The sequence below is a fragment of the Podarcis liolepis genome (genome assembly GCF_965112155.1).
Source record: "Podarcis liolepis genome assembly, chromosome: 1".
NCBI lineage: Eukaryota > Metazoa > Chordata > Lepidosauria > Squamata > Lacertidae > Podarcis > Podarcis liolepis.
Window position 1 is genome coordinate 114902297 of NC_139554.1, and position 14690 is coordinate 114916986.

The window sequence follows — 14690 nt, forward strand, 5'->3', positions numbered from 1 at the left end:
GCATTCATCTTCTCAAGTGAGGAGGTACATTTGATTAATGTCTAGCAATCTTAAGGGAAAGCTGTCGCGTTTGTGTTGCGTGAAATGTGAAATGACAAGGGACTCGTCATGTATCCTGATGGCATCTTTATGTTAACAATTATTGCTATGCTGGGTTTTGGCTCCTTGTTTTGCTGACACCGTTTGAGTGGCCCCTTCTGGGTTTTTTAGCAGTCGGGATGTCAAAGTAAGTCACACATGGATGACACAGTCAGTTGCGCATTGAGAATCACATCTGATTGGCAGAGCAACAGGTGCCTTGACACCAACATCTGAAACTCCCATGAATTTCACCATGAACTCACCATGAACGCCTCCCTTGTTCTCTTATAATGGCAATGGTGCCCACCTGAGAGGTGCTGGAACTGAGTTCTGGTGAGCTCTGGCTGGGGGAAAACCACACACCCTGATTTTACATATGTATTACACAATTTGATGGAAGCACGAACTGCATAAAACTTTGTGCACAACAGCTGTATATCCCTGCTGTGAGTGGATTTTATTTCTGAGAAAAAATGCATTGGATAAGGCTACTATATGATCCTCAGGGTCCCTTCCAACTCTACAATTCTATGATTCTATGAAAACACTTCAACCTGACGTAGTTGTGAAACATATGATGAAGCTCAGAATGGACTGAAAAAGCCCCTGTTGGTTGTCCTGGTAAAATGAATGGGAGTTGCACAAACACAAAAGTGATTGCCAGTGAAATGTCTTAGTCTGGGTGAGAGTAATTAAAAGTCACATCTGCACTGTACGTTTAATGCCAGCTTAACAGTCATGGTTCCAACTCCCCACCCCCAAATAATCCTGAGAACTGTTGAGGGTTCTGAGAGTTGTTTAGAGACCCCCTCTTCCCCTCACAGAGCTCCATTTCCCAAAGTTCCCTGTTAAGATGGATGGATTGATATACCACTCTGTAAACTGTAGCTCTGTAAGGGGAATAGTGGTCTCTTAATAAATCTCAGCACCTTTAACAAACTACATTTCCCAGAATTCTATGGGAGAAGCTCTGGCTGTTAAAGAGGTATCGCAGTGCTTTACGTGTATGGTGCACAGGGGCCAAAACTACATAAGACCATGAAAATATTGTGTGAAGTATTGCAAATATATTTGGGAGAAAGCTTTGCAGATATGCTTGGGAGAAAGCCTCATTGAACTGGGTGGATTTAGCTTGTGTTGGCATCCCTCTGTCTCAGGAGAGTTTGTCTGATGGGGGTTTAGTCAAAACGTTGGGGAGTTACAGCGCCTGCAGAAACTGATACAGGAGAGACACGTTTTGTTGCAGCTGGGGCAGATGAAGGCGTCCAGTTTTGCTACTGGTGCACCACAGCATTTCTTCCCTCTGTGCTCCTCCCAGCGGTCGTTCCTCCTGCTGTGAGTGGATTTTATTTCAGAGTAAAAATGCATAGGATAAGGCTACTAGTCTATTAAAAGGAGGAGGGAAGATCTGTAGGCAGTTCAGGAGCTTCCTCGAGAAAAGAGTGAAATATACTTGAACCAGCACTGTTTTTATGTTAATATCACCCACTTGAGCTTCGCTCTCAAGATTTATGATGTCACTATTAAAGTCCTCCGGGTCATTACAATCTTGCCTTTCATCTAGCCTGTATATAAATAATTGATCATCATAAGGATTGAAACCTGGGGAAATGAAGACAACTTAACACAGATATTCTTTATGACATCAATTACAGAGGAAATCATTTGGTGGGAGAAGGATATTTCAAGTGCCGCAATCATGAGAGCTTCCACAATACTTAGTGTTTGCCAATGAAAACGATACTGAGAGCGCTGCTTTATGACGAAAACACTTTATTGTGCAATGAATGTGGGTCACTCAACTGCATATATGGTTTTGGGAGTATTTAAGTTTTTCTTTATGATTAAAGTGTTCTTTATGGTGAAAGTGATAAAGTGACTTCTAACTGATTCAACGGATTTAAAGAGCATGTTGGATATTGTAAAATATCAAGGGGACTGGAATCTTATATACGCTTACCTGGGAATAATTACTATTTAACTGAGTGGGAATTGCAGCTGCATAAGCCTATGCCAGGCATGGGCAAACTCTGCCCTCCAGATGTTTTGGGACTACAACTCCCATCATCCCTAGCTAACAGGACCAGTGTTCAGGGATTATGGGAATTGTAGTCTCAAAAACATCTGGAGGGCCGAGTTTGCCTATGCCTGCTGTAAACCTTGTCTGTCTGAGGGAAAGTGTTGGGTAAGCATACAATTTAATAAACAAATGCTACTATTCATTATTAGAAGAGGAAACCCTCTTCTATATTGTTTTGGGAATGAAATATTCTTAACTATAGCAAAACCCCAGAGCCAGAATATCTTTAAAAACACAAAAGTAAGCACTGCTGAATATCAGATTTCAAAAGATGCCTCAGTTTCAGAATGCCCTAAAGCTTCTGTGAGTTGTTCTGCTCACCCTATTAAGATGAACCCAAGAATAAAGCTTTAGAATTGAAAATTTAGATCAGGGTTTCCCAAACTTGGGTCTCCAGCTGTTTTTGGACTACAACATCCATCATCCCTAGCTATCAGAACACAGTGGTCAGGGATGATGGGAACTGTAATCCAAAAAGCAGCTGGAGACCCAAGTTTGGGAAAGACTGGTTCAGATGGTTAGTTGCACTGATGAAAACCATGCCGCCTTCATATTTATTGAGCTACACTTTTCAGTTGCGCTTCTCCATTTATTATATGCTTAATAAGGGTGACGTGAAGCCATGAGAACGCCAGCAAGTTGGAAAATGTAGCAGCCAGGCTTGTTATCAATGTTCTGGGCTGCTATAGGAAACCTTGAAGAATCACTTTAAAGGACCAACTACCATTTGACTGCTTCTCATCCAGGACTGCTGCCTATGAGCCACCTGACTGCAGCAAAGATGGGTCAGAAGAGCTCACACCATCAGCACAGGTGTGACTAGGGATAGATAAGAAAGTACAGTGGTACCCCGCAAGACGAATGCCTCGCAAGACAGAAAACCCGCAAGACGAAAGGGTTTTCTGTTTTGGAGGCGCTTCGCAAGACGAATTTCCCTATGGGCTTGCATCGCAAGACGAAAGCCCATAGGGAAATGCTGGCGGTCGGGAGCAAAGACTTTCGCCCACAGCCGGCCTTCAGAAGAGGACCTCTTCTGAAGGCTGGTGGGGGGCAAAAGTCTTTGCTCCCCCCCCGCCTGCCTTCCCCCCCGCCTGCCCCGGGCGATCTTAAAATGCTGGCGGGCGGGAGCGAAGCGTTCGCTGCCGACCCCCAGCATTTTAAAATCTCCCCGGGACAGCAGAGACTTCTCTGTCCCGGGGAGATTTTAAAATGCTGGGGGTCGGGAGCGAACCCCCAGCATTTTAAAATCTCCCCCTGTCCCGGGGAGATTTTAAAATGCTGGGGGTCGGCAGCGAACGCTTCGCTCCCGACCCCCAGCATTTTAAAACGCTGTTCCAAAGCGGGGCGGGGGGGCGGGAACACCTGCCCCAGCCGCCCCACTTCGGAACGCTGTTCCGAAGCGTGGCGGGGGGGCGGGAACACCTGCCCCAGCCGCCCCACTTCGGAACGCTGTTCTGAAGCGGGGCGGGGGGGCGGGAACACCTGCCCCAGCCGCCCCACTTCGGAACGCTGCTCCGAAGCGGGGCGGGGGGCGGGAACACCTTCTGAAGGCGGGCAGGGGGCGAAAGTCTTTGTCCCCCCTGCCTGCCTTCCCAGGGGCTTTTAAATCGCCCCGGACAGCGGAGAAGTCCTCCGCTGTCCGGGGCGATTTTAAAATGCCGCCCGCCAGCATTTTAAGATCGCCCGGACAGCGGAGAAATCCTCCGCTGTCCCGGGGTTTTTTAAAATGCTGGGGGTGGGAAGAAAAGCCCTTGTCCCCCCCCCCAGCCTTCAGAAGAGGTCCGGGGACAGACTGTCCCCGGACCTGGTCTGAAGGCGGTTTCCCTAGGAACGCATTAATTGATTTTCAATGCATTCCTATGGGAAACCGTGCATCGCAAGACGAAAAACTCGCAAGACGAAGAGACTTGCGGAACGAATTAATTTCGTCTTGCGAGGCACCACTGTAGATTTATTTCTCATCTGAAGGCAACGCTACCCAATTTTCACTTTCCACAACAATATGTGAACCAAAGCACAACCGTCCATTGAAATTCGCACTTCTCTGAATTTTGCAGTGCCGTTCTCCAACTACTTAATTAATCAATTTAAAAAGTATTGGTGTGTATGTATGAATATGCATGTGTATATGGTAATATAGTGAAGCAGTTTACAGCAGTTAAAATATCACTCTGTACAATAAAACCATAAATAGTTGAAAAAAGTTAAAATTGTGTACAAAAAGGCATATAATGGGGTAAATGTGCATAACAGTGCAGGCATTAGTGAAAATAGCATACAGAAATGATGCAACCACAGCAGCAAGAATTCTTATCGCTAAACACTGGAAGACTCAAGATTTGCCCACACTGGAAGAGTGGCAAACGCAATTGATGGACTACATGGAGTTGGCCGAGATGACTGCCAGGATTCGAGATTTGGGAGAAGAAGCAATGGAGGAGGATTGGAAAAAATTTAAGGACTATTTGCAAAAATTTTACAAGTTATATGAATTATAGGATTTCGCATGATTAGGAAGGTTAGCCCCAGCAATGAGAGTGGAATATATATGAAATTAGATAATATTAATGGAAGAACCAACGTTTAAATGTTTAAAAAGGATAATATATGTGTTTACAGAGTAAATGGATAATAAGTAATTTAAACTTAAAATGCAATTGAAAGTACAAAAGAAACACATGAAACAAGGTTATAATTTGCTGACAAATTTATTATTAAGATTGCATTGTGCGGGAGATGTGGGGAAGTTCGATGGAAGATTGAAATAAGCTTTGGAAATAATCGGTCTTTTTTCTTTTCTTTTCTTGTTTTCTTTGTTTTTCTGTGCTGTTTATCTTTATCTGGAAAAAATGTAATAAAAATATTTAAAAAAAATATGAAGGCAACGCTACCCAATTTTCACTTTCCACAACAATATGTGAACCAAAGCACAACCGTCCATTGAAATTCGCACTTCTCTGAATTTTGCAGTGCCGTTCTCCAACTACTTAATTAATCAATTTAAAAAGTATTGGTGTGTATGTATGAATATGCATGTGTATATGGTAATATAGTGAAGCAGTTTACAGCAGTTAAAATATCACTCTGTACAATAAAACCATAAATAGTTGAAAAAAGTTAAAATTGTGTACAAAAAGGCATATAATGGGGTAAATGTGCATAACAGTGCAGGCATTAGTGAAAATAGCATACAGAAATGCAATATATTAGGGGAAATAATGTATAGAATAGGGGAAACTGCGTACAAAAATGTGTACATTAGGATAAATTTGCTCTAATATTCTGATGAATTTTCATGAAAAGTTTTAAATTCAAATTCAAATTGATACGGGAATGTGGAGAACTGAACTTAAGATTGGAAAAAATGAGATAGTAAGAGAATCTGAAATTACCAGATTCACCGATCCTTACTTGTGGCTAACTGCCATCTGGATGCTCTTCATCCAGAACTGCTTCCCTTAGTAGAGTGTTACTATGAGAAATTAGTGCCTGAATGAGTATTTTCTATCTGTTGTCTATTTTGTATATTCCTTCCCATTCCTAACCTTAGTGCAGAGGTGATACAATGGAGTGGATTGCTCTGATTGGGTTTTGCCGTTCACTGTTCATGCTCAGAAGATAATGTTCTAAGATCTGGGGCAGAGGTAGGGGAAGACCCTTTCCTGGCTAGTCCCCTTACCTGAAGCATCACCCCTTCCTGGTCTAGGGCCTTTTCAGTTGAGTTGTTCTCCAGGTGGAATTCCTTGAGACTTGCCTAAAAAGTAGACCTAAGAACTGACCAGAAACAAAGAAAAAGAGCCTGGCCTGCTCTTGTACCTTTAAGAGCAACTTCAGATGATGATCAACAGGCAAAGCTTTTCACAGCATGGAGAAAAACTTTTAACACCTGCTAATGTTTTCAAGCTGCTATTAAAAGGACTGCTGCATAGCACCCCATTGAAACCCTGGCCAGCTCACTTTTGGCTTGTAGGAAGAAGGTCAAGTCCATTTTTAAAGACGTCTTCTGCTGCAGAAGAAGTAGGTGCAAGATTAGTACTGGTTATCATAGCACTGGAAAGGGACTCAAAGACCAGCTACTCCAACATTTCTCTGATTAGAATAGGGACATCCTATTCTACATCAGGAAGCCTACCCTGTGCCCATACTGTCCCGTTGCCTATGTTGAAGTAAGATTCAGCTGCCATTCTGGTCAGCTTTTACACCTGGAAGGGACTTACACATGTTGTTGTTGTTTAGTCGTTTAGTCGTGTCCGACTCTTCGTGACCCCATGGACCAGAGCACACCAGGCACTTCTGTCTTCCACTGTCTCCCGCAGTTTGGTCAGACTCATGTTTGGTCAGACCCTAAATGGCTTCTGAAGGAGCATCTCCACTCCCATTGTTTAGCCCGGACACTGAGGTCCAGCGTCGAGGGCCTTCTGGCGGTTCCCTCACTGAGAGAAGTGAGCTACTGGGAACCAGGCAGAGGGCCTTCTCGGTAGTGGCTCCCACCCTGTGGAATGCCCTCCCATCAGATGTCAAAGAAATAAACAACTATATGACATTTAGAAGACATCTGAAGGCAGCCCTGTTTAGGGAAGTTGTTAATTTTTGATGTTTTATCGTGTTTTTAATATTCTGTTGGGAGCCACCCAGAGTGGCTGGGGAACCCAGCCAGATGGACAGGGTATAAATAAATTATTATTATTATTATTATTATTATTATTATTATTATTATTATTGATGAGGAACCATCTTGTCCTTCTCCTAAGACAGCAAAATGCTTTCAGATGGCCCTGGGTGCTGTCCTGTTGCCTATTAGTTATTGCTGTTTTAGTATTTGATTTTTCTCCCCAGGGATGAGTTTTATTTACGATTCGTTGTAGAATATGTAGAATTGCAAGCTTTGACTTCAGAAGCTTAGAATGTGACTGTAAAACTGTCTGTAACTCCCAAAAACAAACAAATGAATGAACGAATAAAACTCCTTTGTAAGCAAACATTCCCTCTTAGGGATTTGGCCCTCCAGGCACTTTAACCTGCTGACTCAAAAAGAAATACTCAGAACTTGGCTTTGTTGTTTCCAGTTTATATTCTGCCTTTCATAACTCTCTGGTGCTTAAAGGACAGCTGTGCAGCTGCTGCTGTTTAGCCACAGTTTTAGTGGCTAGTAATATGTAGTACGTGATATATCCCATCGAGGAATGATTTCCCTACATAATCATCAGGTATTATCTCACTCCAAACAGATATCTCTGCGTGACATTTCTAAAATTCCCCTGAGGACGTCAAGGTCTTCAGCCTGAAAAATACGGAGCGGAAGCAGCATTTTAAAGGTTACCGTAACTTCTATTCCCACAACAGACAAAAGTAATTTTTTTGTGCTTGTTATTTTGGGGTGTACAGAGTTGTTGTCCCCTCCCACCCCCCTTTCTTTCGCGGCAAAGAGACTCCCGGGAAGGAGGAAGCAACCGTGCATTGCTCTTTGTGGCTTTTTGCAGAAAAAGAGTCACAGTTCATGGTCAGTATGGTTGTGCCACCATCATAACCATGACTGCGAAAGAGGGGCAAGAAATGGGCAGTCTTGGGGGATGCGATTCAGGATGTTTGAAGGAATGGGAGCAAGTTTAGTCACATCCTTTTCCCAGGAGTAAGTCCCACTTCCCTCCCAGTGTAGGGTTCTAAGATAATAGCTGCTACAACAAAACACATGCACATTATTTCCATCCAGCTCTTTCATCCAATCAGCTCAAGTTGGGGTATCTAGTTCTCTCCACGCACCCTCATTTTTGTTATCACAACAACTCTGTGAGGAAGGTCAGGCTGAAAGATGGTGACACTGAATGAGGATCTCAACCTGGCTCTCCTCAGTCCTGGTCTCACCCTCTAGGCACTACACCACGCTGGCTCACCAATAAATTCAACGGCGAGCCCCTGGCAAACATCCCCCACCAACCTTCTCCTCAGCCTCCTGCCTCCTGCACCCACAACAAAGGTTTTGATTTCCCTCTTCTGTTTCCTGAGCTTCTGTATGATCCGGGAGAGGGGAAGCAGTAAACGTGGAACCACCGAGGGTTTGCAACCCTTCCTTCTGAGGACTTGAAAAGAACTCTTGGAAACATCAGTAGCATAGAGATTTTTAATCATATGCAACTGTGGAGACTGCAATAACTTAGAGATGGAGCTATGTGTTTGTTGCCTTCCTAAGCAGTATTCTAGAGAAGGTGCTGTGGGCTCTTTCTGGCAGCATGCTTATATTTTGTGTGTGGCAAGGATATGGAATGGGTCAATGGGTATCATTCTGGTGTTTGTGCCATTGTTGCTTGTTGATTGGTGCCAGCAATGAATGACCAATGTGGGGACATTAAGAATAACATCATGATTTGTGGGTGCCAGATATGTTCCTAGAGACTATGTGGTAATGGCTGCTGTTGTTGCATCAATGCCTTTCGCCCTGTAGTGTTATTTTTGTGTTTATGCTGTTGAGATCCCCAGCTTGATACGCTGATGTAAAGATACCCCCCCACCCTACCCTGCTCCATTGTATTGTAATGACACAAGTTTATCTCATGCCTTTTTGTACATTTTCCTGGTTTTTGGATAGATGAAGGACAGCTTATAGATACAACAGCAGCAACTCTGGCATAGTGGCGGCTGTTTTAACAAGGCCACAGGATTGTCCTACCACTACAACTGCATAAAATGGATGCCTTGTCACTCAATAATAAGGAAAAACTTTGCAGTGTACATACAAAACAAGTGTCCTGGAAAAACTGGGACGTCTTGTTTTTCATCGAGAAAGAACGGCGGCCATTTTGATCGCTGTGATCGCACACAATGGCCACTGTGATCTCACCTTTTTTAAAAATGGGAAGATGGCATCCTGGATTTTGGCTTCAAAGTGTTGGAGGGTATGCAGTGTATAAAAGTTTATGTTTAATGATATTCATACCAAGAAAAATCATTTGAATGTGCAGTAATAAATTTCAAGGCATTATCTGTGGGCCTAGGTATAAAGTCATCATCAGACCATGCAGTAGGGGTTGGCTGGTGAAATAACTAAAAGGTTGCGTAATCCCTTTTCGTGAGCCAACTAATGCTCGCTAAATCCTCTAGTATGTGAAGTAGGAAACCTCAATCTCTCAGGCCTTGTCAGTCAGCACAATAAAACTTTTCACAGGCCATAAATTAAAAAGCCCTAAATGCAAAGTGGCATAAGAACCGTGAGGCCTTGTCTTTTCCTAGTGCACTAACTAATCTGCTAGAAGGAGGGTTGTAATATTTTCAACAAATATTTGGGGTATGGATTTCCATTGAGCTGGGAGATCAGCCATGGTGATGATGTGTAGCATTTGTTTTAATCTATTATCACTTACAGAGGAGAGAGGAAATATGGGGCAGTCCAGATGGTAATCTGGTATGTACACACACAGAAGGGGATTCTTTGTATTTCCTGCCATTGTTAACAAAAGGACAGAGGCTATGCTACTGAGCTTCTGCATTATTATGCATGCTCCTAGCCATATCCAAGTGTTTGCTGTTTAGGCAACTGCAGTTTGCAACATCGTTCAGGTGCCTGCACATTAATCTCACGAGTTATTCTAGCAGAAAACTCATGCTGTTAGTAAATGTTTTGCAATAACGGTTACTAGATGCAGTGTAATTTCCTCTGATGAGATTTGAGTGGTGATTCTGCAAATCCCATGTACTTATAAAAACCCAGTCCAATTAAAAATAATATTTATTCATATGTTATCCTGAGGTTTCCATAACACAGTTTTGACTAAGGGGATTTTCACACGATACAATTGCTGGTTATGAACGACCTCCATGAACTCATGCACTTCTGCCACAGACAGCAAGGGAGCTCCATGTGCATGGGGAGCACGCTATTTAAATGATGCTTTATATATGATGGAAGCAAGGAATCTCATTTGGTATTTTTTAAACTACAAGAAGTCACCAATGTACTCCATTACATATAACAAAAGTAGAGCAAGATACTAACTCTTGTGTATTCTGCATGCTAATATATAATAAATATGGTGGCACATATATACTATAATATATGGTTTTTTAAAAAACTCAGATTCAAATAATGATAAAAAAGATTGTGAATGGTATGGAGAAAATGGATAGAGGGCTTCCCTTTTGCCCTGCTCTTTCCAGGCAGAGGTTCACATTTTAATGCTCCATGTCCCAAGCTTTCCTTCCAAAAAAACCAAACCAAACCAAAACAAACCCAACCCTGCTCTTTAAATTTGAATCGGAACAAACATCAATTTGGGTTTTCTGCAGATTGATGTTTGGTCCAATTGAGCTTTAAAGAACGGGATTTCGCGAAGAAAGATCTGGAGCGAAAAAGGGTGCTCGGACACAGAGCTTTAAATAGTGGGTCCTGTCTGGAAAGAGCGGAGGAAAGCCCAGAGATAAGTTTTCTCTCTTTATACTAGAGCTTGGGACCAACCTATGAAGCTGAATATTAGAAGATTCAGGGGAGACGAAAGAAAGTCCTCCTTCGCACAGTATGTTGCTAAATTACAGAACTCGCTCCCACAAGATGTAGCGATGGCCACCAGTCTGGATGGCTTTTAAGAAGAATTTACAAAAATTCAGTGGCTGCTGGTCATGATGATTATGTTCTATCTCAACGGTGTGAGCCAGTATGCCTCCGAAAACAATTTCCTGAGAATCACAACTGAGGAAAGTGCTGTTGCCCACAGGTTCTGCTTGTGGGCTTCCTGGTTGGCCACTGTGGGAACAGGATGCTGGGCTAGTTGAGTCTTTGGTCTGATCCAGCAGGACGCTCCTTAGGTTACATTGACTCCCAATCCACATAGCAAGCATCAACAAATAGCATATTTGAGTAGCACCTGCCCTGCACCCACCCACACACCCAACACACCTTAATTGGCACTCCAGACTAATGAGTGCCAATGGCTAGGTAGAGGAGCTGCCATTTTAATTCCTCACAATGCCCTCCAATGAAGCATTGCTCTGGATCATTCTAGGAAATCAAAATGGCGGCAGTTCTGCTGCTGCCAGGTACTGTAAGCCTGTGGCTGCGGGGGTCCTTGACATATTATGAAAGTGGGTGGGTGTGAAGGGAGATAAACGGACAAAACCTGTAGCTAAGAGAACTTTGTAAACACTTTTGCTCAGCAGAAAACCAAACAAGTGAATTTAGCTGTAGATAATGTCAGTTTGCCAACAATATAATTAGCTTGTTCATTTATAGGAACTTTTTTTTTAAACTGTTTTATGATGTGGCTGCAGGTTATCTTTTTTATGGGACATGCATTACTATAAAAACCTTTCTCAATTTAGGGAGCTTTGCATTGGCAAAGCATGTGAGGCATTTTGTTTCCCAGCTTTGCTAACTTTCCCATCAATTACACTTATAAATGCCTGTCATATTAGAATCCAGAGCCCTGGGCCATTCAGTTGAAAGATTTCAGTATCTCTTGAACATGGTTTTTCCTTTTGATCTGATTGTACATTGAGTTCTTCAGACAGGAGGAACGTTCCCACGTTATAGAGCAATCCGGAGACGGAAAACTTTTATTAATGTGTCTGTGTAAAACAAGAACGCCCTTTCTCACCAGCAAACAGTGTTTCAGTCTCTCTTGTGTGACTCTGTTGAAGAGAGCCATTTTCTTGTTACATCCCATAAAGCAGGTGTAGGGAACCTTTAATTCTCCACATGTTGCTGAACTCCAATTCCCATCATCCCCAGCCATTGGCCCTGCTCGCTGGGGTTGATGGCTGTTGTAGTTCAGTAATACCTAGAGCCACATAAAGCTTTATAGGTCAAAACCAGCACTTTGAATTGAGCCTGGAAACCAGGGTTGGGAAATATCTGGTTTTCAACACTGTAATATTTCACCAGCAAAAAATAATGACATACCAATATATCACGATGTCTGAAATAAGGGTGGAGCTGCATAGAGCAATTGGCTGGCTTCACGTTTTTTCCTGCATCGTGATCTTTGCTGGTCTTGTGATTCACTGCCTCCTCAGGAGGCAGGGAAGAGCTGAGTCGGCAGTTAACAAGGGCTGCAGAAATCGAAAGAAGCATTGGCTGGATTTTCCCCACATTGTGATTTCTGCATGGCACATACACACACACACCATGATCCATGATATATCGCCAGGTTAAAAATTATGAAACCGATATAACTCTATGGACCTCAAACTGGTTTTGGGCGATATACCCATTTATTGCCCAGCCCTACTGAAAACTAGTTGGTAGTCAGTGCAGCTGCACCAAAATTGGTGTTTATATATTCAGACCATCTTGCCCTGGTCAACGACCTGGCGGCTGAATTCTGCATCAGCTGCGATTTCCAAACCCCTGACGGAGGAAAGGGGACATTCCCTCACCCTTCTGCCCTTGAATGAAAGTGGGACAAGTCAACATAAAGAATAATGTCTCTGGGTATTTGTAGATTGACTTTCGCTCACTACTTACTAATAAATCTACCCATCGTGGTTTCTCAAGTGCTGATGGAACTGTAACATTTTGAGGGTAGATGTCTTCCGAATAAGAACATTGTGGTATGAGGGCATTTTTATGTGTCGTGCTGCTGTGATATGTAAGAATTTGACATTTGGGTTCTGTGAACATGGCAAACTCACTAGTCCTCTCTGAGTTTGACAGATTCACATTGTTCCCTGATTGATGAAGTCTACCTGGTGTGCTCCTCAGTGCTGCGCTAGTTGCTCAGAAATTGCTCTCTCAGACTCAGAGTGCCTTTCCACCACATTAACATATCACGATTAATCCATATTTTATTATGTTTTGGTGTGAGAGATCACAATTATTTACAGATCGTAATAAAGACAGCCATCAGCTTAATAGGTGCTTTTGAATAACGGACAATCTTAAAATCAAGATTGAGAAAAGCCACACAATGGGAACAGTAAAAATGAAACTGCTGAACCCAGGAAAAAAGGTTTATGCCATTACTGTAGGAATTGATAGCTTCAATGAGGGCATAAAGATATCCCTGGCATTTTCCCAAAAGCACACACATCCTTGCAATGCGGTATTACAATGCCACTATGCCAAGAGTGTCCATACTATTAATAAAATCTAGGCTATGAAAGCAATACTCACCAACTGTTGCTATTGATGTATCCAGTTTTCAAAGAGTCACGCATGGCAATGCTTTAATGAACTCTAAAATTACTCTGGCAATGTGAAAGCACAGTGCTTTCGAAAATGACCTTCTAAGCATGCATTTATTACGTTTCCAGATGTTCTTCTATGCTAGAGAACAATTTTGACTACAATCGTACCTTGGAAGCCAAACGCCCTGGCACTTGTACATTTTGGCTTCCAAACACCGCAAACCCGGCAATGAGTGTTCTGGTTTGCGAATGTTCTTTGGAAGCCAAACGTCCGATGTGGCTTCTGCAGCTTCTGATTGGCTGCAGGAGCTTCCTGCAGCCAATCAGAAGCCATGCATTGGTTTCTGAACATTTTGGAATTATTATTATTATTAGTGGTAGAAGTAGTGTTTCTACCCCGCCCATCTGGCTGGGTTTCCCCAGTCACTCTGGGCGGCTTCCAACAAAAGATTAAAAATACATTAAAACATCAGTCATAAAAAACTTCCCTAACCAGGGCTGCCTTCAGATGTCTATGGAAGGTCATATAGTTGTTTATTTATTTGACATCTGATAGGAGGGTGTTCCACAGGGTGAGCGCCACTACTGAGAAGGCCCTCTGTCTGGTTCCCTGTAACCCCACTTTTTGCAATGAGGGAACCGCCAGAAGGCCTTCGGCGCTGGACCTCAGCGTCCGGGCAGAATGATGGGGGTGGAGACGCTCCTTCGGGTATACTGGGCTGAGGCCGTTTAGGGCCTTAAGGGTCAACACCAACACTTTGAATTGTGCTCGGAAACGTACTGGAAGTTGAACAGACTTCTAGAACGGATTCAGTTCAGCTTCCAAGGTACGACTGTACTCCTGACCACTAAGAGATATTGCTACTCTTCTGGCCAGCAAATAATGGTGGTGGTGGTTTGCATTAGCTCTGTGAGTACCCCAAGTTATGAAGTGAATTGGGATAATTCAGAGAAGATTCTCCCATTTTCCAGGTACATCGAGCTGCTGTTATATTAAGTATCAGTCAGATCAGGAAGTAATCTTCTTTCTTTGTTATTTATTTTTGCTGAAAAATGGAACCAAGCAGACTAGAAATACCCAGAGCTTAAGAACTGAGGAAATGGAGAGGTGTTGTTTTGATGGGCACGTCTAGATTTTATCGTACTGAATGATTATCTCAGTGCACTCAAATCACAGAGATTTCGTAGAGGGGTTAAAAAAAATTTTTTTGGATGAACCTTCCCCTATGCAAATCAAAAGAGAGAGATTTATTGCATCCCCACCCCTCAATTTGCAGTTTGAGCAGAATCCTACCCACCAACACTAATCCTTGGAGCAACAGGGTTCTTGCCTGGGGGTGGCATTCCCCATCCCTGGGAATTTATGCTATATTTCCACCACCCTCTTTCCCTATGTACGTGAATATTGCTGAGGGAT